The sequence below is a fragment of the Thermobia domestica genome, chromosome 12 (genome assembly GCF_964235325.1).
Source record: "Thermobia domestica chromosome 12, izTheDome1.hap1.1, whole genome shotgun sequence".
Taxonomy (NCBI): Eukaryota; Metazoa; Arthropoda; class Insecta; order Zygentoma; family Lepismatidae; genus Thermobia; species Thermobia domestica.
The window spans coordinates 203,300,119-203,326,126 of NC_137465.1; the positions used below are offsets into that span (position 1 = coordinate 203,300,119).

A 26,008-nucleotide genomic window follows, 5' to 3' on the forward strand; every position below is an offset into this window, starting at 1 on the left:
CAGGAAAAATACAGTTAACTGTATTTAAGTTCACCACTCAATCTACCCTCTCCAAGTAAAACCAAGTTCTACAGATATAATTTTTCCACAAACCATATTACATATGTGAACATTGTTTTTCCGCAATAAATCGACTTTGCTCAATGAGAATTGTTTATCGTTATCAACTAAACAGAAACCTCCATTGAACAGATAAAATATAACGAATATGTTTAAGTATTGTTCTAATGTCTACAAATATAATCAATCAATCAAATCAGGCTACGTAATCTCAAAAATATTTCCACGAGGTAGCTCAATTATAATTGCATATCTGTTTGAGTTTACTGTGCCCATCTCATATCAAGTGCACTTAAACTATGCCAATGAATTAACATATATTGACACAATTTGTGTTTTTACACTGACGCACATAAAAGTAGCATTTTCTACCCTGTCATCAAATGTGAACATGAACAAATGTTCGCAGAAAGGAATACTCAGTGAAAATGTATTCTGATTGATAACGAGGGATGCACTCAGGCCGGTAGCCAGCCCAAAATTGTAAGGGGGGTCGGGTAAAGTTAGCGGGGTCCGATCTAACCGTATTATAGTTCATCACCATATTATAGTTCATTTGCAACCCTATCGTGAAAATTTTAGGGGGGCAGCAAAAATTTAGGGGGGCTGCTCCCCCTAGACTCCCCTGGTTAAGGGGCCAGGATTCACTAATGGAAAACATTGAATTAATCTAAACTTGTAAATTGCTTCTTCTCGGTAACTACAACTGTTTCCTATAAAATATTTGTTTATTACTATTTTTGGATCAAAAGATCCAAAATATTTCAATCAAAAATTTTCTTGTAGGCCTTATATCTGGAGAACTACATATTACAGTGTAACCAAGCCTAAACTATCACTTAACTCAGTATGATAGTATGATATGCTTACTCCGTAGAAAATACGAAAACTCGATTTAGATGTCGTTCAAAAATTTTGTACGCACTCTGGGCCACACAAAACAAATCGACATGGTAATAAAATTCATTGCAGGTTCGGTGTAGCCAGTGTAGAATTTTGACTGTAATGATGTGCAGTGAATGCATTATTCAAGCATAGAGTTTTAGAATGAACATCAGCAATGGTAATATGTAAGCGTTCTCTATAACAAAATCCCTAAGAAAGAAATGGCACGGTTCAAGATCTGGTGAATAAGGTGGCTAAGAAAGACAGTTGTTTTCTTCGTTTGCACTAAGTTCAATCCAGTGCTATGAATAAAGGCAATTGAAAAACAGAAACTTTGTACATCTCTGTGAATACATGGGAGCTTCGTTCAGTAGTAGAGTATAATCATTATTATCGGGGTAATAACAGTTTTCCAAGATGACCAGAAATGAGTCCATTTTCCTCCATTTTCAAACGTATGGCACGGGAAACTACGCCTTTTTTTTTTTTACTTTGTTATGCTTTTCTAAGGGGCTGACATCTTTCACGGTTTCAAAGATAGCCGGTTACGTATAATCCTCCACGTCCAACTCCCTGTTTGTTGTGCTCTCGCTCTGGCCAGTGCTTGCAGGGATTTCGTTGGAATGCCTCATCCACTCTTTCAGTGTTAAAGAAAGCATGCCTTTATTTGCTTTTACACAAGCATCCCTGGTTACCAATCTTGTATTGTAGATCTGTTCTAAATCGCGAACGAAATTCACGTTGTACTATAAGCACAGATTTGAAATCTTAAAACGGAGCACAGAGACAGCCTTCTTCTTCTACGGCACCATCTTAGAAACTAGCTCCATAGCCCCCAGTATGCATGAGAAGCAAATCGCTGATAGTTCACGATAAATTTGGACAATACTGTTGCTGGCAATGCAGGTTGTGCTCGTGTAAGGTGAGAAATAAATTTATTAGCTATACAAACTGCACCATTTTGTAGTGCATGCTTTGTATTTGTATTGATTGAAGGATATTTCCTATGTCTCTATTATTATTATTATTATTATTATTATTATTATTATTATTATTATTATTATTATTATTATTATTATTATTATTATTATTATTATTAGTTTTAAAAAATAACTTAGAGAAAATCAAAATATTAAAAAGAGAAATTATATTTTGCTGACTATCCGTAACTATTCTAATGCCACATTGACTTGATCCCTAGTCTTCCGCAACTATCGGCTGAAGGAATTCCACTCGCTTTCTCTCGCTTAGCAAAAGCTGAACCCTTATTGGCTCAACGCGTGGGTGTGTGAGGGTGTGAGCTTTAGTTCGCATTTTTGCCACGGCTCAAGACATTTTGGCAGCACATGTTCCGTTAGTTACTTTTTACTCTTGCTGAAGGGTTTTCTGATATCGGTCATTTTCGATCATTTTTATATATCTCCCCCTTCCTCATCCCCCAAGTTTGGATTTAAACAGGATTGGAAATGTCAATATACATGTCAGCGGCCTCGAAAACTATGGATTCGACACGAATATCGGTCATTTTTCGATTTTTTTTAATATATATCTCCCCCTTCATCAAGATGTGATTCTGAATTCGGCTTTAAACAGCCACTGTCACTGTTCACATCAGGGACCCCGAAAACTATGGATTCGACACTAATACAAGTAATTTTCTATTATTTTTGTACATCTTCCCTTCCCCTTCCCTAAGTTACACCGTCAAAATGAAATGACAAAAACCATTCCAAGCCTAAACCTCATCTACGTTGAAAATTTGATCGAGATAGGTCCGGTGGTTCAAGAGTTATTAAGTTACCTACATAGTCATTTTAAATTATCCGTTAGAAATGGATTTTGGAACATCGAGCTAGGTTTTCTCATGGTACTTTGATTAAAAGGTGTGACCTAAAGGGGTGGATTCAACATTTATGGGGAAAATGGTGTATCTCACGACCTCGTCAAGTTAGAACGATGACAGTCGATATATAAACTCTTTATTACTAAATAAGCTGTGAAGTATCCTATCATTTTCCAAAATTACAGTTTTAAAGGGAGACAGGGAACAATTTCTACATTTTTTGGGCATACTGATAGCGACGGTGTCTGGTTGTTTGTGATCCCATCACGGGAAAACGGATGACACGTTTGAATTGAATTTTGGAACGTACCTATAGTATTAATATAAAATACTTACCTGGAGCTCCATTTTCATTATGCCACTCTGATCAAAGGGCGTACTCTAAGTGGTTAGGGGAGTCAAATTTACGCCAAAAATACAGTAACTTATGTTTTTTTTTTTTTTAAATCATTACACTTTCGCTAAAATCAGTATCACAAGTGGAAGAAATTCGGTTTACATATTTCCGGTAAATTTGTTCTCCCAATGCGAAGATCAGGCATTTCGAAATCTTTGAACTGAAATCTTTCAGTTTAACGTCCCACGATTATACCCTTTAGGCTAAGGGAGACGGATCATTAAAGTAAGTGAATGATAATGGAAGAATTGGTGGAATAACAATGTGGGGGGAAACGGGAGTACCCCAAGAAAAACCATGGATACGATGTTTTCTAGCCACAAACTTACTTGGCGAGGGATGGAACCAGGGACCCCACGCATCGGAGGTAAGCGCCCTACCACTGAGCCAAGTGCCAACGGGCATTTCAGCTACAGAACATTACCAAAGAAATATTGTTTAGAGTAGTGTTAGAGCGTCGCTATCACCAGCGAGGCTATATGAAACATGAACCTATAGCTTAACGTGGGATTCCAAACACATGGTCTCTCACTGGAAATCGAACCTGGATTTCCTACGCCAAAGAAACATTACGCTAACCATATAGCCAGGAGAGAGTTCTATTACGAAAGAGAAAATAGTACAGTAAAGTACAGTACTGTATTTTAAATCAAGCACACTACCCATTCTGACAATGTAAAGAACCCAATACACTGTGGATATATCCTATAATACAATAAAAAAAAAATGAAAATATTAAATTTAAAATCAGGACTTTCAGGCTGAATCGAATTCCTCAGATTTTGCCCTTTTCTCCCAAGTCTGTCCGTAAAACCGAGAGCTGAGTGTATCTAGAAAATGCTCTAATCTGGGTACACGATTTAAACATCATAATTGACAGACTCTTAAATATTTATATTATATGAAAGGTATTGAAAACAAACATCCGTTCATATTTAACGGTATTCTGCAATTATTAACTGGCGTAATGTCAAAAGATCACTTAACAATCTATATCAACAGAGGAAAGAAACTCGTCACCATACCCATATTCTGCAGACTTAGTGGCCCCCACTACTTTAGATAAGCGGACAAGAAATATATAGACAAGTAACTTGGAGTAAGTTCGCTCTGTGTGTGTATGTATGTATGTATGTATGTGTATTGGCTGTGTAGGTGAGAGAGAGAGAGAGAGAACTTAATTTAAAGGGCAAGGAAGTCGGATTCAAACGAATGTGGAAAAGACTAAGGTAATGTTCAGCAACTTGGCAAAGACGTACACTAATGTTCAAAATTATTGTCGCATATCTATAAATATGTTGTTGTAGGAATATAATTTGATAACAAATTCGCCCAGTATTTCTTATAATGTTAATATGTGTATAATCGGCAAAAACGTGACAAATTTTATGTCAAAAGAGCAGTAAATAAGAACAATAAAACGAAAATAAAATTTTCTTATCCATTTAGCAACATTTTATTTTACTCATTATAATTTTCGTATTTACAATTCTTTTCCTATGAAATTTACCACAAATATACATTTCCCGATTATACACATAGTGTCAGTATTAAAAGTGCCCTGCAAAATCATTATCAAATTATATTTTTACAAGAAGACAGTTATAGATATGCGACAACCATTTTGGAGATGAGTGTACATCGGTCATAATCAAATTAACAGCCTATGAAGTAAGACTGGAGTGCACTCAGAAGGAACAACTTTATATTGACAAGTCAAATGCCGATGCATCTAAAGAGTAAAATTTTCAACGAATGCATTCTGCCTGTTTCGGACACTGACAAACTTAGGTCATTGAGCGTCTGTAAAGACTACACAATGAGAGATGAATCTCAGGAATCATCCGCAAAGATAGGAAAGGAATCAGATGGATCAGAGCGATACCAGGAGTGACGGAGATTATCATGGAAATAAAGGCACTAAAGGAGTAGTAGGTCTGACATTGCAAGAACAAATGACAATCGATGGGCAAAAGCAATTTTTGATTGCATACGAGGATACAAGGAACGACCTAAGAAACGTCCTCGTGCAACATGGTGGGACAAAGACCTTCATCAAGCAATGGATTAACAACAGTTGACTATGGCAGTGGTTCTTAACCTTTTTTGACTGACGGCACATTTTAATGAAGGTTTAGGACATAGTGACACACTTGTTTGATATTTGTAATAATAATAATAATAATAATAATAATAATAATAATAATAATAATAATAATAATAATAATAATAATAATAATAATAATAATAATAATAATAATAATAATATATGATAGTAGTAAAACCAATTAGTTTTTATAATGACTCTATAGCACTGAGCATTATTCCTACTGCTGGAGGTGTTGATTAGTACAATCTGACTCGATTTTAAGTAATTATTATTAAATTCTTCAGGATTTTTAAATTCTTCAGGATTTCTAAAATTTCGCAACACACCTTAAGGGACTACGTGATTCACCAGTATGTCGCGACACACCGGTTGACAACCACTAGACCAGCGTTTCCCAACCGGTGTGCAGCGGCACGAATGGACCGCTGGTGTGCCGCGACGAAATCGAGGTGGTTGTCTCGTAGTCGTGTATTGTCAAGATTTTATGCACTTAAACAACAAATTCTTTCTGTCAGAAGAAAGTGAAAATGTCGATTTCCTTAGTGATGATTCTTGGTGCAATAAAGTTACTTTTCTTTCCGACATATTCCAAACATTGAATACGCTGAACAAATGCATACAGGGAAAAAAGGAAAGTATCCTATCCTCAAGTGACAAAATTTTCTATTTAGGGAGAAACTTTCATTTTGGGAGGTCAGAATTAGAAAACGAAACAAATGTGACATTTGAGATTACAGAGTGCTGTAAAATTGTCACAAACCTGTCAACACTCATTTCTAGAGGTCTGTGCGGATATAAAACATCGCATTCGCATCCACAGCATCTCTACCCGTATCCACAATCTTATATTCGTACCCGCATCCGCAGATAATGAGGTAGGAAATATATAAACTTACATATTCTATAATAGTCATGATTTCGAAAAAAATTTGAAACACATTTTAAATAGCTATTGAAAAGAGCAATAAAAGGACAACTCTCTCCTGTCATTTCTTCTCCTTTTGCAGTTACTGAGGCACAAGCTTCAAACACACCTATTTTGATTTTTAGTTATTTTTCAACCGGTTTTAAAAACTTCTAATTCAAAACGAATGTTTCTTAGTGCTCTTTCCACCATCATCACAAATTTCATAGCGTTTTGTTAGGTAGGGAAAAGAAGTAGGAAACTGTATCCGCATCCGCGCAGACCGCTACTCATTTCAGACACATTGTCTTTGTTGTGTACCAATGTTGAGAAGTATTTTCCTACTCTTCAGTTTAATTCATTTGACTGGGTGAGGGAGTTCTTTACGCCTTCTGTCCTACAGTCAGCAGAATTAAATGTACAGGAAAAAAGTGAATTGGTCGATGTGAAGAATGACCGAGGTTTGAAGCTCCAACACTCACAAGAAGACAAGACATCACTCTGGATTTCTCTCCGGAGAGAATATCCAGCTATTTCTATAAAGTTCATATTCCCTTTTCTACATCCTACTTAAGTAAAGCAAGATTTTCCGCAATGAACACAATCAAGTGTAAGAACGGGTCATAACTAACTCCGGAACACGACATGAGGGTGTGTTTAACATTTATTAGTCCACAATTGAAGAAGATTATGAAAGAACATCAAGTTCAATTTGCACATTAATTTTGATTCGTGCACCAAGTTGTTTCACTTATTTTTGAATAACTGTAACCTTCATATATTAATAGGCTATTAAACAATTGCAACCTTCAATAGATATTGTTGAAATAATATAATATAGATATTATTGAAATTATTAATATTATTGAACCTTCATAAAATATTTTAAAAAATGTAACGTAGATCAACGATGTTAATAAATTATGTTTCATACTGTGTTACTTTTCTGTACATTTTTAAGGGTGAAAAAAGTATTTGTCATCATTGTTATGACCATTATTGCTTCTTTATTGTTACATAATATTTTGTAACTTTTAATATTAAAATATCATTTATTCCTTTCGGTAAAGCAAACATTTATACAAATTACCTACATTTGTGTTATTAAAGTACAAGAGATTAGTTTGTTGGTTCGTTATTTAGTGATCTTCCTTCTTAGTGAAAGGTTGGATACAGTTTTCGAAAAAGAAAGTGTATTTTTAAAAACCTGAGTCCTATATTTGAGGAAAACCAGCGATCGAGCTTTCTTCCCTGTGAGATCAGAAATCACAGAAAAGAATACCACGGTATTTTATATTTACGAATATAATAATAATAATAATAATAATAATAATAATAATAATAATAATAATAATAATAATAATAATAATAATAATAATAATAATAATAATAATAATAATAATATATCTATGAGTGTGCCGCGAGAATTGAAGTTACACCCGTGGTGTGCCGCAAGTTGAAAAAGGTTGGGAAACGCTGCACTAGACTATGGTATCTGGGATAGGAAAAATGGGACTGAAATACCAACAAAACATTAGAAACAGACGATTAAATTCTGTACCGAGAGTACGCCTTCGCACTTTTTTATGCATAATGCAAGAAGATCCCAACGCAATTCATGGCAAAGTAATACACTTTAGAACGATCGTACGTCGAAAAGTTTGCTGCTACGGGACGAGAGCCATTACCAACTCTATTGATCACCTTCCACAAATGATGCCAGAACAATTAGTGACGCCACGAGCGGAAGGAAAAACATTTCAAAAGGTTCATCTGCTCACCTCATTAGCTGTCAAAAAATGTGGCGGCAAACAATACAAGTGTGCCAACGAAAGAGGCTCCCGTTACTTCAGATTCGTGTCCTTTCAATATGGCCGTTGTTCCTCGGATACATCGAACACACGCCGTGGTATTGCAGCCAAGTGCTTCTCGTTAGAAAAAAAAAGTTTCTATCGCAGAAACTTAACTAAAAAAGAAGGTAAACAGAATAAAAACACGGAAAAAGCTCGTCAAGCGTACGTTAGCTTCTAAAGGGAATTCGTCCCACTTTATTTTAAATAATTATTTGTTTACACACTTTGAAAGTTGAGGCGAAAGGTAATAAACGTATAGTTTTACCGTTGGAGATGCTTTGAAAATGATGTTTATGGAGACCACAAAGCATCCGGCTTTTCTGTTGGCCAACTGGCTTTATCTACATCGCTTCCTCACTCATAAAGAATCACACATCAACGAGTTTTTTTCTTTGTGCGAAATTTTAAAAATAGAAAGCTTAATTGGACAATACATACAGATAATCAATACTAAGAATCGATATCTCATTTGTTCTGCGACGCTTACATCCGATTTGCATATAATTAAATATGAGTATCAAAATTACAGGAATCAAAATAGACTCATCGATATTCATAAGGTACTTAGTGTGAATATAGTGCGTTTCTTTCTTAGAGTTTAACTCCTCCGACCGATTCCTCCGATTGGTTCGACCTCCGTCCCTTTTCGGCACCGAAGATACATGAGACATGGACCTACAGTAGGGATGCGCACAAGACAAGATTTGAGGCTGTCTCGTTTCGAAAATTTGATGTATAAGTGATGTCTCGACTCAAAAAATGTGTATTTCTCTACTGGAAGAGATGCATCTCGATTCGAATTTTGTCAGGGAAGTTCTGTCTCGTCTCGTCCCGTGCGCATCCCCAACATAAGATAGGATCTGAACCATTTCAATGCAATCAAATTTGCAGACTGACCCACAGAGAATCTAACCCTGAACCCCTGCACCAAAGACTCATGCACTAGACACGAGATCAGCGAGAAGAGGGACCTCTTAGCAGTGATGCCAACCTGAAACGTTATAAAATCCTATCTCGAGAGGTAAAAGTTTTCATTTTGTCCTCGAATTTCCTACACTATACTAGTAAGAAAATTTTCTAAACTTAGAAAATATGAACAGTGAAATTAGTGTATACAGTCGTATTCTTCAATATATAATTGTTTGATCCAAAAACTTCGATAGTCTAGCTCCGGTAACCCTACTATCTGCCCCATCTAAGATATTTGGAATTATTATATACGAAAAAATTTATTCACATGTACGGTCAGTAATATCTCCCTTTCAACATGGTTTAATGCCAAAGAGGTCAACTGTAACTAATCTCTCAGAACTTACACATTTTATAGCTAATCAAGTTGATAAAAAGGAACAAGTAGATGTAATTTATACAGATTTCTCCAAGGCGTTCGACGTAATTAATCACGATATACTTCTAAGCAAACTTGTGACATTCAATTTTTCACAAAATCTTCAACAACTTATAGCATCCTATCTTTACCAACGGAAACATCGTGTTCGATTAAAGAATATTTTAACTAAGGAATATGTCGTAGACTCTGGTGTGCCTCAGGGATCGAACTTAGGACCTCTGTTATTTATACTATTTATTAACGATTTACCACCTGTAATAACATCTTCCCACAAACTTTTGTTTGCTGACGATCTAAAAATCTATCGCAGTATCTCCACGGAATTAGACGCAATTTCTTTGCAAAATGACATTAATGCTATTTCCCAATGGTGTGAATCAAACAAGTTGCTACTAAATATTAGAAAATGTAAAGTAGTATCATACACCAGGAAAATAAACTATGTACGCAATGCGTATACTATTAATCAAACGTCAATGGAGAGAGTGGATTATGTTACTGATCTTGGAGTCACTCTGCAGTCAAACCTATCATTCGATATTCATGTCAACAGAGTAATTGGTGAGGCCTTTAGGAATCTTGGCTTTGTGATAAGATTAGGAGGTGATTTTTCTAATACTAATGCTCTCAAAACATTATACACTGCCTATGTGCGGTCTAAGGTGGAATATGCAGCGATAATATGGGATTCTAATAGTAAGAAATATATAAATAAAATCGAAAACATTCAAAATAAATTTGTGCGCTTTTTGACATATAAAGAAACAGGTATATATCCCAAATTTGAGAACTACGAAGGTCTTCGAAATAAATATTTATTACAATCTCTTGAAAGCAGAAGAAGTCATTTCATATTATCTTTCTTACATAAAATAATTCATGGTGCAATAGATTCAGAATATTTGTTATCAGAAATCAAAATTCGCGTCCCACATACAGCAACGAGACCCCATAATGACATATTCCATCTTTCAGCGCAAAGGACTAATGCATTAGATGTATCGCCTATCAGAAAAATGTGTATATTGTATAATAAGATGTCACAAGAACACCCAGATATAGATGTTTTTAGTTACAAACAAAATTTTCATTCTACATAAATTTGTTGTATCCTGTATATCGTGCTATTTGTATTTTAACGTATATTTTACTTTCATATTATTATTTTATTATATGTGTATTTTAGAGTGTATTACAATAGAATTGAGGTCATATTAGTATGTTATTATATATGTATTCTAAAGTGTATTAAATACACTTTACAATAAGGGAAAACTGTAATTAGGCATTTGCCTGTTGTTTTTCCGAAATAAATAAATAAATAAATACATTGTCCTTAATTGATAGAGACAATTGAAAATGCTGGTGAAGATAAATATATTTTTTTGAGACTAATATTTCCATCACAGTTTTTTGACATGATCTTCCACTAAACGTAATAAAACTAGATAAACTTCATTCTTCAGTCATTTTGTATGGAACGTTTTGGAAGTTGACGTTTCTCGTTTTTACTTCTTCCGTTAATTCTGATCTTTCTTTCATTTTTTAAAATACCAGAGTACAATTAACGTTTCTTGGCGCTTTTTTTTTTTTTTTTTTTTAAGGTTCAGAAATCATTCCATAAATCACTTTAACAATAACATGCGTTTTATAGTAACAATATTTGACAATTAGCATTAATTTCACGTTTATTGGAAACTCATTTGTCTACTCGCCCATAGACAATTTTGTTGTCGTCATTGGAATAGATATATGAAAAATCCCATAAATTTTGCTATTTTTTTTCCACGAAAATTCCCTTTATCCCACTTTGAGAAATCATTATGAAACAAATTCCACAATATGGGATTTTTCTCACGGGTTGGCATCAGTGGCTCTTACTTGTTAGGGTTGAAGGCATATAACCGCGATAACATGATGCAGCTTTGATACATGTAAACATCAGCATCAACAAAAAACTAAATGGAAGCATTTAGTTTAATATTTCATGCTCATGTCATTAAGCTAAAGCAGACACATTATTAATGGAAGTAATTATGCAAGAATTAAAGGAAACAATTTGAAGAAAAAGAGGAGAATCATATGTAGGGCAGAAGGGGATAATTGCCTCCCGAGTTTGAGAAATACTAATTTTTAATCAGTTGTATACTAATATGCTTTAAAAAACGTTGAACTCTTTATGTCAGTGGAGAATCTTGTCCGTACTGAAGTAAAATCTGCTGCCAAAAAATCTACATGCACGAGGTTTCCTACCACTAATTCACCTTTCTGAGATTGAAGAAGGTTCCCTCACATTGACCAAAAAAGATGACATCAGTAGTGGATATCATGCAAAGAAATATATTCAAGTGGCAGTGAGTCGGGCATATTGCAAGAATAAATGATAACCGATTGATAATAGCAATTTTGGACTGACTGCCAAGAGACGAGAAAAAAAAAGAAAAAGAAATGTCTTCCTGCATGATGGTGTAAATGAATAAATACTGCGCAGTAACCTGAAAAAAAAAAATCCAAGATAGATGGCGGTTATGGAAAAGAGTTTAGAGATCTTCGTCCAGCTGTGAATTGATAATGTTTAAATGTTTGATTCGTTTTCACATAAAATTAGCGTTGAAATAAAAAAAAACTTTAAATGCACAATTCCTTAGTATATCTCTCCCTTCTCCAAGTTGCGGGACAGAATTTGGATTTAAACGCATCAGAAGTGTCACTGTTCATCTTAGCAACCTCGAAAACTATGTATTCGGCATTAATATCGATCGTTATATATATAACCCTCCCCCTCCCTACGTTGCATCGTCGAAGTGAAATTATAAAAAAAACATCCCCGATCCGAATCTTACATACGTTGAAAATTTGATCGAGATCAGTCGGGTGGTTCAAGAGTTATTAAGTCCCAAACATATTGACTTTCATTTTTATATACATAGATTCAGCATTTCATGCCTTCTTTGTTCAGGATTCGATGTGCACCCTTCAAATGATCCTTGGCATCCGCTAGTGCTCAGCACCGAAGCTACATAAGACTTGATCCTACAGGCGTCTAAAGTGCAATCCAAACCACTGCAAAGGCTTCAATGTTCTGCTGGGAATCGAATGCAAATCCCATGAACCAAAGCCACTAGACCAGCGGGGAGAGTTGTGAAGCCACATTGCATGCGTGTGTTTATGATAGATCCCTAAGTATGTACAAGTTGCCCCATATATCCAATACTTAATCAATTGATTCTCCATGTATTGGATTACTCGTAAATTAATTCCACATATACAGTGATGTAATGCTAGATTTTTAAAAATAAATTTACGCTTTCGTAAATTTAAGTTAGTATATACTGGAGCTGGACTATAAAAATATTAGTTGGATGGGTACAAGACTTATACACCCCTTCCTATCAGGGCCGGCCCTAGGCAACTTGTTGCCCCATGCAATTGCATCATTTGCCGCATCACTTCTCCAAAAAGAACAAATCTTAAGTATGCTACCTCACCATGAAGAACGGATGGAAAGAGTACTCGCACTCAGAAACATTACAAATATAATCTCGTTGTGTCTATTTTTTCCCTTTAAATAATAAGCTATTATGTTAGCGAAAGATAAAGCAAATACACCTGCAGAGGAAAGACGATAATCCTCTTTTATAGAATTCAATATCGAGTTTCAATCTCAATATATCAGTATGCAATTTCAGTGCAACTAGCTCTTTTATCTTTATTTCTTGATTTTCCTTTCACCTTCAATGGTAAGGAACTTGTTTGTGACGAAGACAAGAATAGTTTTCATATCAAAACTGTGATAACTAACTAAATGGAACAGGTGTTCGCTACTTTTCGAGAATTGAGTTCTTGTATTTGACAACAATCAAACAATTAATGCTGGGATTTATTTGTTTGACCATTTGCTTTAGCATTGTCCATGTGATCTTAAACTAATGCGATCTAAATATGATTTATGAATGTGGTATTCAAATAGGTTAGCTTAGTAAATTTAACTACCACCATCAGTGTGCGAATTGAAAATTTTTCCCAGGGGGGGATGAATTTCACCCATATGCACACAAAGTGTTCCTACACGCATACACACACACACACATACACCCATATATATATATATATATATATATATATATATATATATATATATATATATATATATATATATAAACAAGTACAAAACAGTTGAGATGTGAGATCTTTCATAAATTTTAATTCAAGTAATATTTAGGTTAGCTACGCAAAGTAAGAATTGTACCCTTTTTCTATCTTATCTTTATGTCCATTTAAAAATACTCCAGAGGGGGAAAGTTATCCCTGCCAGGGATAAAATTTTTCTTCTCCAGGGTGGGAAAGATTTTTGTCAGGGGGGGAAATCCTTGGCATCCCCCCCGCCAATTCGCACCCTGACCACCATCATGAAATATTTATTTTAATCCAACAAGTAATATTAATTTTAAATAATATAGTTATGATAGATTTTGCTGCCCCATGCAAATGCACGTGTTGCACATATGGTAGAGCCGGCCCTGCTCCCTATACGCGCCATAACACCCGTACTCTTTTATGAGATAAATGCATGGTAGAAATAAGACAAGGTAAGTCCATCAGTGGACGCGTTTTCGTCCTACTCGCGCATTGACGTCATCTTCGACACACGCTCAGGACAGGAGTCACGCTGTCATCTGCTTGCTGTCGTATATTCTCTTTGGAGTTTGATATCAAATTACAGTTTTCTCCTCACTTTCAGATGTCTATTTGCTATTTCTAATTTAGATGTCTACAGCGACGCAACTAGGCTAGTTGTCGTCCAGGGCAATAACTTGTCTTAGTGCTGCCGTGTCGTGACAAAACGCTGTAACTTTGGCGGAGCAGTTTTGCGAAAATGAGCCGTAAAGTTTTCATCCGAAAATGTGATATGTATCGTGTAGAACTAGTGTAACTAGGCAATAATGGTCAACCAATCAATTTTCACCAAATTTAATCACACAACATGCATTTACGTAACATTACATGTAACCACGTGCTTCCAAAGTCAAGATACACTGGTTCTACACGATACAGATCACATTTTCAGATGAAACATTTACGGCTCTTTTTCGCAAAACTGCTCCGCCAAAGTTACAGCGTTTTGTCACGACACGGCAGAGTGCCTCCCTCCCCTGACCAACCAAACGAAAACGCTTCCCGACTACACCTGATATTAGCATCACAGTAATTCTCTTATTTCATTTTTCTTCAAGTGGTAACGCTTGATTTTAAAATTGCAGTACATAATTTAATTTTTAGTACAAGTAAACACACCAAACTAATTAGTATTTGATTGCCAAATAATCTGTAAGTAGCATGCTTGACATATTCTTATAATCTTACCATAATAACTGCAAATCACAATGTTTTTGGAATTATATCGAGATGTTAATATGTAAAATGAATCAACAGTCTGTTGTTTTAGAATAGAATATTTAATTATGACAAGTACTCAAGCTGTTGTCTCAAGTATTAGAACATTTTACAAATCTCTTAAATCGATGTACGTTAAATGAAAACAAACAGTTGGAACTAAAATTTCACTTTGCGGGCTCTTTTGATGGCAAAGGTTTTTATAATGTTCTCAAAAGATAGCTTTGAAGCTAACTTATGCTGTATGGATATGATCCTAAGGTTGGTGAGTAGTTGTAATCCTGTTTGCTGAAACTCCTTTTCTTGCCTTATAGAAAAATAAATGTTTACCAAGTTTTGCGCTCCTTCAATCCGGCGCCCGGGACACAAGCCCCGTTCCTCCCTCCTTAGTTACTTCGCTGCATGTCTACTATATTACTGGAATTTTATTCCGGTACGGGAATATATTTTATTTTTAAAAAAATGCAAATAGAAAAAGTCTATTTAGACAAGTTTCCTCACCAATCTAGAGGCATTGTTCGTAGTTCGTTTTTTTTTTTTTTTTTTTTTTTTTTTAAGTGGTATCCCCAGTGGGCCTAGTTTCTGTAAATCTTCCTGCTTTGGAAATGAATAGAACTTGACATTCTCTCCACCAACTTTTCTATTTCGTGTGTTCGTTGTACAGCCGTTCACAGCGCATGAGGGCATGTTAAAATTTCCAAAGTCAATGTAACAAATACAGATGAGTTCTATTTACACAAGATGCACAGTACGAGATATACAACAATATTTAAACGCAGAAAATGTCATACACAACAGTGTATAACATACTAATCAAATCTATTAAAAAACAAAGAAAATGTAGAAATTCTTTAACACAATTGCAACACCCTGTCAACTGAAAGGGTGAGACAATGATTTCTTGTAGGGATGGTACCGAGACCGAGACTAGTCTCGGTATCGTCTCGGTCTCGTCTCGAATTATCGAGACGAGACCGAGACCGAGACGGACTTTTATATACCGAGACGAGACCGAGACCGAGACGGACTTTTACATACCGAGACGAGACCGAGACCGAGACAGACCTCTATAAATCGAGACGAGACCGAGACGAGACCTTGGTCAGTCTCGAAAGTCTCGGTCTCGTCTCGAATATTGACAGCTATTTTGCCTTTACTCAAAATTTGTTTCGCTGTTGTGTGAGATGATACGGGAAGAGTTGACTGAGGTACAGTGGCGTATTTAGGGGGTAGGTGTCGGGTTCAAGCCCCTCCCGAAATAAACTTATGATCATTTTTTCGCATTGCACGTATAACGCAAATGTTTCTTGCCCGTTCCTCAAGCTTCTCCCGAAACAAAATCCACTGTAGTTGTTTATAATCCTCTCTCTCTCTCTCTCTCTCTCTCTCTATATATATATATATATATATATATATATATATATATATATATATATATATATATATATATATATATATATTGTACCATATTGTGTGAAATATTGAAGTGAAAATTCTTCTAGATACTCTGCAATACCACAAGATAAACAAGCAGTATTGCCAACGCAAAATAAAGTTGTATTTTCTCAAATTGCACTATGTAAGGTATTACCTATTTCTAATTTAGATATTAAATAAAACCACAATACCACATACATTATTCAGTCTAACAAAGGACAATACAGTATCACCAACATCAACATTTTGGAGATCTCTAATAATTCAAATGGCATAGACGGTGCAATGCGCATCATTTGTATCTTAGCGTCAAATACTATGATCATGGTATAATGTATTTCGAATGAATGAAGGATCAAAGTTACAAGAAATGAAAAATTTAACTTTTTCTAAAGACTTCACTTCAAAAACGTGCTGACATATCACGTTTCATCATGTAGATGCTTCCAAAAGACTTAAGTGATCATAATGTCACTTACAACAATTGTTATTCCAAACCGTTTCAGAGATAGCAAACACATGGATAGTGATTGTTGTACTGCTTAAAATAACGTATTTGTGTTAAATTGTTATAATGATTGTTGCTTTAGTTTGCTTGTATAACATTACAACAATAGTTTTTAGTGGTTTTAATTACAAGTCGCAGTTCCATTATTTTAAGCAGTGTTGCCAACTTAAATTGGTAAATTTTATTTTAAATATAGTGCAAATAACGCAGCTAAACTGCAAAATATTTTAAAATTACTCGTAATTTGTTTTATGGTGCAAGAATATTTTCAAAAGACGATGTTTTTCGTAGTCTTTATAATGTTAATGTTAAAGTTTTGGTTCCAGCAATACATGTAAATGCAAATTGTAACTGAAATTAAATGTAGCTGATAACTTTTCAGTAACCCTAGTTGTTTCCCTAAGCCTTAATCGTGATGTACACAAAACCATGGTTAATTAAAAGTTCTAATTACACCCTAGTTACATTTCACTTGTTTTAGTTTGACCACCGACCACCTCAAACTCGATCCATACCATAGCTGTATGCAGTTATTCAAGGACTTACAGTTAGTAATACACATTGTGTTGATTTTTGGTTTGGTTTGTTTTAGCTTAATGTCCCACGATTATGCTAGGGCGTCTAAAGGAGACGTGGAGCTAATGATTATAATGGAATCGAACCACTTCGGTCGTTCAACTGTACTCCCACCGGAAATCGAATTCGGAACCACTGGAACCGAAGTCAAGCGTGCTAGCCACTAGACCAAATGGAGTCCTCACATTGTGTGGATTTAAATCATTGAGTCAGTGTTGTCAGATTCGAAGATCAAACTAGCGTATCTGTGCTCTAAAAGTAGCGGATTTGAACAATTTGTAGGACAAATATATATACAGTAGAAATGAATTATTTGGCAACTAATGACTGGTACTAATGAAATGATTTTTAATATGGACTGGAAAATGTGCTGGACATATTGCAAGAAATTATGATCGATGAACAAAAACAATTCTAGACAGGATACCACGAGATAAAAACAGCCTAGAAAACGTTCTTGTACAAGAAGGTTTGACGAAATCAAGAACAACTGGGGAGTAACCTGAGAAAGAATTGCTCAAGATAAATAATTAGTTGTAGAGAAGACTTGGAAAGACCTTCATCCAGCAGTGGGTTGATAATGGTTGATTATGATTATGGTTATGATTTTATTATATCTGGACCTCAGAGATAAACTAACCAAGTTATAACTTCGTAATTTTACAGTAGAAGCGAAAAACCGGTTTCTTAAGTAAGGCCTATAGTACTGTTTTTCAAACTATACTAAGTAGTTACAAAGTAATAGGATGTTTTTAGACTCATATTATTACACCACTAGAAAGAACATAGTCTGAAAAAGTATTGTTAAATCAATTTCGACCAAGAAGTGACTTTGCATAGTCTACCACTAAAGTTCATATATATATATATATATATATATATATATATATATATATATATATATATATATATATATATATATATATATATATATATATATAACTTTTACTGGATAAGGTAGGGTAAAAACGGATGCAAAATTTCCATTTCGTACAGGGAAAAATATTTTTGACTCTTCATATTGCAGCAAAACAAACGAAAATTAATAGAAAAGAAAACTAGAAAGTTAAAAATCACTCGTATTGCCGGGACAGAGAAAATAGATACACATAGCTCGAATTACCTATATGCTTATATAATATGTATGCCCATGTTTTGCAAGTAATTTTCAATCAATATAAAATTTCAACATAATGAACGCACAATTAGTTTTCTCGAATAAAGATCACATGCACCGCTGAGAGCTCAGGAATAAGCTTAATCTATGTTACGGCACTGGATATATGCTTATGTAATACATTACGACCTTATGAACTTATATAAGAAACAGAATGTACTTAAAGTGAGACGCGAACTATACGAAACATCGAACTTTGAATCTAACTTGTTTGGTGATCCAACCCGAGACCTCAGATAGCAAAGATGAGTGCCGTAGCTCCCACCACAAGGTTAAGGAAGTTCCTGATTTAAAGTGTCAATTAAACACTGAGATGTGAAACGGTAATAAAGCATTTGATCATTTTGAAACAAAATATATTGTAGTAATAATTTACTCTATTTGTTAAGGTAATGAATATGAAAGTCAAAGCAGAATGTATTGGATAATAACTAAGAAATTGTAAAATTTTAATTTCGGTACGATTAAATACATTCGTGCTTCTATGTGTTGCGTTATTCGTTAGGAGGTATTGAACAATTCTGATTCAATTTAAGAAAATAAACTACTGTATAGTACTGGGGTTAATTTAATAGAGTTTAATTGTATAGGCAGTACAGAAACTATTTGAGACAGTCTATTGCTGAAAGTGAAATATGAGTTACTATTAGGGTTTTGTCCCGGATATGTTATACCCACTGATGATTGAACCTGGAACACAAACATGGAAAGCATTAGCGCTAGCAAATTAGCTACGAAGAGGTACATCGTACCATAATTCTAAGTCAAGAATGAAGGTTAAAAATAAGAAGCGGAAACGACAGACTGTACGATAATAATAATTTCACAATTTTAATTTCACACTATATATTTCGAGACTTTCGAGACGAGACCCGAGACGAGACCGAGACTTGGCCTTCGAGACCGAGACCGAGATCGAGACAGGCATCTGTCGACCGAGACGAGACCGAGACCGAGACGGCGATTTTTGACTCGAGACGAGACCGAGACCGCGACCGCTACTTATGAACCGAGACGAGACCGAGACTGTATAAAGTCTCGTCTCGTCTCGTCTCGATACCATCCCTAATTTCTTGTACGGAGGGACAGTGACTTGGTGTCGAAGATGACGTCACGCGAAGATGATGGCTGCGCGTGGGTTTACCTTCTCTTATTTCTACCATGGATAAATGAAGTGGAAAATTCAATCACTATATGCAGTGGCGTATTTACGATTTTGTTTCGGGAGGGGGAGGATTTGGCTGAAAATGTGAAAATTCTGCAAGATATTTCATATAATTTACTATAGTAAGTAAGATTTCGGGGGGCCTTAAGCCCGGAAGCTCCCCTCTAAATACGCCACTGACTATATGTAAGAACAATCGAAAATTTTCAAAAATTGTCAAAGTTGATTGATTAGAACTTGAACCCATCTTTAATTTAATTAGCGACGATGTTTGAAATTTGATGGTTCCAAATAGTTCATGGAATGCTTGTGATGATAAAGGAGAAGGAAACGTTGTTTATATGAAAACCGTCCATCGAATCTTTTGCCCTATGCATCTGCTTAACTGTACCTCTCTTTCTCTCTCTACACACGAATTGTATTTATCTGAAAGAGACTGAAAATTAAAAACAAATACCATTTACGGATTAACAAAGAATCCAAATAAATCCCATTCCCTTCCAAGTTCAAGTCGTCGCCATCAGACTATTTGTGTCTGTGAGAAATCTTTTCAACAACAAACATTCTCCATCTTGTTATTTCATGGCTGCTGACAATGGGTGCCTAAGTAGACAAAATGCTTGTTGACCTCCTAAATTGGCTTCTTCTTCTGTAGCTCATCAAGGTGGCTAATGTTCCTCATTAGACAGTGTTAATTGTGGCTCAGGTGATAATCAGACTGCCAATACTGATCTACGACAAACGATACGTCCACATTGTCTCAATGGCTTCCTCAACAATGCTTTATTTATCAACCAACACTTTCCATCAACTGAGGATGCTTGTAGTTGCTAAGAGTTTAATAGACTACGTATTTATCACTCGCTTCAAAGCTTTATCTCGTTAAAAAAAAAAAAAAATTCTACTATTTAATGTCTATTGCTTCGAGAATGAACTCAACTCGATGTACAGGTACAAGATCTTGTTCAACGATTATAACCTCCGCTTATTGGAAGGAAGAAAAAATTCCTAATTAGAGGTCTGCATGGGCTCGGGCCGAGTTCGCGAGGTTAAGAACGACTCGACCCTCGGGGCGTACTCGGGGCTACGAGGCATATATCACTTCCGGCCCGGGTCGGGCTCGGGCCGTAAATTTTTAAATATACAACCATTTTTCTCAGGCCTTTTCGGGCCTAATTTTGTAAATACACTTTACAACGATACTTATCGGATCGTTCTTTCTGGAGAACTTTTTAAAGCACAAATGCAAAATTAAAATTCTAATTGCTCAAAATAAAAATGCGATTTTGCGTTAATTATTAGGTTTCTATAATTCGGGCTTATTTAGGGCTCATTTTATTTTCACACGAGCTTGGGTCGGGCTCGGACCTAAGTGCTAAAACATATTTCGGACTCGGGTCGGGCCTCACATTATAAATACACGGGCCGGGCCGGGCCCTAGCTAAAAAATCCGGCCCGTGCAAACTTCTACTGCTAATTCTACTGGGGTTTACGATTGCTCAATGGTACCTGCATTTTCGAAATGGATCGTTTCTTCGAAATAAATTACAACTAGGGATGCGCACGAGACACGATTTGAGACTGTCTCGTCTCGAAAATGTGCTGTGAAAGTGATGTCTCGACTCGAAAAATGTATATTTCTCTATTGGAAGGGCTGTGTCTCGACTCGAAATTTGTCAGGAAAATTCTGTCTCGACTCGTCTCGTGCGCATCCCTAATTACAACTCACAACATACTAGATTTGCTTACTCATACAGCACAGTATTTAGTCTAGTTAATAAAGTTATGCAATAAGGATTAATAATAACCATTTTACATTAAGTATTAAGTGTATCAATGTGTGTATATAGCGACTTCGCTTGCATGTAGATGTTACAACAATAACATGCATTTAGGCCCTTTATTTTATTTAATATGTTGGACAAAAATTGCTACTTTATCTGGCAATAGCTATGAAATACAAGAAAAGAAATTACATCTTTAAGTTTTACGTCCTACGGATACGCCGGCTAGGCTAAAGGAGAGGGTGATGACCAGGGATAAAAGTGAATCTGAAAAGGTAGGGGGATGCATGGTATCACACCGTCCCTGCGCCTATCTTTACTCATTGTATTTTTTTTTTTAAAGTGGAGGGACACCACAGATATTTTCCGGAAGTGGAAGGATCACGTACTCCCGCGTTCCTTCTCACTTTCACCCCTTGGTGAGGATGAGAAATGAATGCAATGCTCGAATGAAGAAAGTGGGAGAAAACGGGAGAATCCGGGAAAAACCACGCACACGGTGTTTGTCCACCACAAAGTTCACTTCGCGTGAGCTAAGATCGAACCTAGGACCCCAGGTACCAGAGATGAACTCTCTACCACTGAGTCACCGTGGCCCGCTATGAAATAAAAGAAGAAGAAGAAATGTTATTAAAAATGTTATGAATAATCTAGATTTAAAACTGTTTTTTTTATGCGTCGTAATCTGGTTATTATGGTAACTGTTTTCGTTATGTTTTTATTTTGTAAATAATAATCTATTATATAAAAGAGAACGCACAAATCCTTTGTTAGCTCATCACGCTAATACGGCTGAACCAATTTCTTTCATTTTTGGGGGGTTATTAGGATTTGGACCCTAGGTGGTTTTTATCATATCACTTTAATTTTTAATTACCAGTGTCTTGAGATAATTGACCATTCAAGTGTCCATAACGTACAAATCCTTTGTTAGTTCATCATAGGTATAAAAATAAACGTATTTATATGCAACCCGCATGACCGTGTCACTCGGCGGGTTAACATAAATGACAGGCGCTATAATGTTAACATTTACTGCAATTTGAAAGCGAAAAAGTAAAAATTATCTAAGTAACAAAGTTTATTGCGTTCCGGGATGACCGCAGCGAAGCGGGGCGGGTTAACATAAATGACAGGCGATATAATGTTAACATTTACTGCAATCTTCTATGGTTTTTATCATATCACTTGAAAGCGAAAAAGTAAAAATTATCTAAGTAACAAAGTTTATTGCGTTCCGGGGTGACCGCAGCGAAGCGGGGTGAACGCTGCTAGTGATTTATATAACTAAACAAAACAGGGTATAATAGGGGACGTCATATAATCAAGTATATCGAATTTGCATCTGAGAAGCATTAATAACTATTTTGAAAATATATCGAATTTAAGTGACTAAAAATAAGTGTGTACTTCTTGTATTATCATCGTAATAGTTAGCAACAATATTATAATGGGTTTATACAATGTAAAATCTTTTAAATAAATAAAAATTCGATTATAATCTCCCACCCCTTTGTTTTCTTGGAAAAAATCCTTTAAGCGTTTCTGGATGCAGTGATTCATTTGTAGCAGACCTTACTTCGATCCCTTAAGTAATTACAAAATTACAGCTCTCTCCCCTGGTCTAGTAGCATGCATGTCTTCGATGGAAGAGGTCTTGGGTGCAATTTCCAGTGGAAGGTATTGAAATTTGAACGAATTACGGTGGTTCGGATTCCACTTTGCTTTAGGTCTAAGCCTCATACAGCCTCGGTTGTCAAATGGGACGCTGAACTTTAAGAGCCTAACTTACTAAATATAATACAATTTTTTTTACCATTTTTCTTTTGCTTGTTTTTTTCATAAGTGAAAAGAGATAATGAAATGCAACTTACCACAATCATAGATAATGTTATGCTACAACAGAAAATATGAACCTGAAGAATTTTCAATGTTGCCATCTATAGAAATTATTTTAAGTTTGTGATGTCTAGTTTTTAAAACAAGAGTAATTAACATGGAAAAATCGTATTTTTGTCTACTTTTACAAAACTGCTCAAAGTGTTCAACTTCCAAGTATTATCCAATCTTCTTGAAATTTGTTATATGTATCTTTTACATCAGTGAAACGGGCATCAGCAAAGTCTGCAAAAATTTTACATTTTATATTTTGCCTTACAAAATGAAACATCCTAAGGTGTACAAAGATTAATTATGAATATTACCTTGAAATAAACTAGACATTTAAATTTAAAGTTTGTGTGATTGCAATGTGAGTCTTGAGTCCTTTTTTTTTTACCAATTATCTCGCGTGTGTGATAAGAAGAGGTGTAAAATTAAATGTGAGGGGGATACTTCATTAATTTGAGGGAACTGGCGTCCTTGAGGAGGGGAATTGGCACCCCCTGCCTGATATAACATGTTGTTAGTCTAAATTGAAAACTAATTTTGATTATTTCAACAAAGAACTACTTCATTGATCGATTAATGCGTTTATAAATTTTACTTGAACACTTTCTAGTTTGTTTTCTCTGCACCAACATACTAGTGGCACTAATAGTGGCTACTTATTTTACAGAGAAATGTATTATGATGTAAAGCCAGTGGTCGAAGTGAAATACGGTGATATGCCATACAGACTCTGGTTTTTCAGTGATCAAGACATACCGTCACTGGAAAGTGAATGCTAATATACGTTTAATAAATACATTTTTATACACAGTAAATGAGAATAGCTTCGCATGTAAAAATATGTTATTTCTTATGTAGAAATAATTGCTAAGATGCCAACACCGACATTTTTGTTATATTTTTCCTACCTTTTGTTTTAAAAATGAGGTGTCTACAAAGAAGTTCAACTAGTTTATATTTTATTGGGTCATATTCAATTGTTTCTTTCTTATGTATGTGTCTTGTCAATACATATAAATGCCATGTTTTCTGCATGGGCAGATTTAGAGGTTGTCTGCTGTGGGGGGCGGACTTTCCGAAGGTCTGGTGGAATACCCCTTAGTGGAGTAGGGGTTCGGGAGTTCTCCTGCGGGAAATTGTTTAAAAATTGTTAATATAAAAACTCGGTTTTTGAGCATTTTCGTGTATATCTACGTAATTATCTATAATACAACATAAGGGGATATTAAAAAAAAAAAAAAACCTTCTCAAAGAGTTGGTGGCGGGGGCAAAGCCTTTCCCTGACTCCCACATAATAGCGGAGAAGCTCTCCCATGGTTTTGAGCCATTATGTAAGTAGTAATGCAATCTTTTAAGAAACACGTAATAAAACATGTCGCGTCTGCTTTTTCTCCACTTTCAACACTGGGTAAAGTGATGTATCCGTTATTTGTTCTATGCAGTTTGTACAGGGTTGTCCACTAGACGAAACAAAACACAGCTATTGTAACAGAAACAGATATATCTCCCGATATGAGACATTAGGCCTACTCTCAGGACTTCTTTTAGAGAGAAAAACTCTACTAAAACACTAGGATCATAGAGAACCCAAATTTTGTATTCTGTATATAACCACATGTCAAAAGAAGAACGTAAATGTGTTTCACCTACCTTCGAGGTACGTTTCAGCTATATCAGCATTCCTTGTTTTGTCCTCTGGTTTGTGTTTTCTGATTCCAAAGGCAACCAGTTGACCTTACTAGGTAAAAGCTTACTACTTTATCACAACAGTTTTCCAAACAAGACATTAGTTAGTATGTAAATACATATGTTTCTTTGTACTACGTATGTGTACCTATATGCTATGTTTGTATGTATTTGCTGAACTGTTGAAGCAAGATTGGTTATCAGTGAACGCGATGCCAATGGCAAACCAGAAACCAGAAATGTTGTGTTGACTTCTGTCTCACTGCTCGACTGATAACGAGCGGTTACAGGAAGTTGCTAACAAATATACTACAGATTGCCTTGCAAGATAGCAACCATCTGTTATCTCCCTTCAAATATTTGAAAACAACAGGATCAACAAATCGTAGATGGCGTCCTACAAGCAATGAACAAAACATCTTGTGATCAGCGTTGCCAATTACAAACATTTTCTTTTCAAATGGAATTTTAGATCTTATTTTTCCTGAAAAGAGAAATTAACTTCGAAGGGCCATTAATGAAGGGAAATTTTACAGTATGAAAGTGTTATTTTATTTCAGAGTGATGGCCTACGAACATGTTGGAAACTGATTTTGAATAAAACTAATTCTTACCCACAAACTTTCGTCTCGTCTGCGAATTGCCTGCTCGCTAGGCACGTCTCTTGGCGTCAGATAAGAGACAGTGTAGGTACTGTCAACTATTGGTCTGACTATGAACTACTGAGAAAACGTCATGCGTCTTGCGTTAATAATGAATAACAGTAATATTTTCGCCTAGAAGTTTATGTAACCCGTCACTCTTAGATGTTTTGAAGTTTGCATATGACTCTTACTCAGAGACCTTGCACTATAATAAAGATATTACATTGATCCACACTATTACATAACAGAAAAGTGACTCATTCATCGAAGTGGGCCGCGGTGGTTCAGTGGTAGCCAGTGGCGGATTAACGCCCAGGCACAATAGGCACCTAGAGCACCAGAAC

At 35.5% G+C, this 26,008-nt stretch overlaps 1 protein-coding gene across 1 annotated transcript in view; it reads right to left on the minus strand.

Annotated features, from left to right (window-relative positions):
* The window catches only part of LOC145666945 (fibroblast growth factor receptor-like 1), a 90,005-nt gene extending 64,277 nt beyond the window's left edge, over positions 1 to 25,728 (minus strand). The window contains exon 1 of the mRNA XM_081734565.1: positions 25,635 to 25,728. The gene's annotated coding sequence lies outside the window, so the exon portion shown is untranslated. The remainder of the gene's footprint in view (positions 1 to 25,634) is intronic.
* Between the last annotated feature and the right edge of the window lie 280 nt (positions 25,729 to 26,008).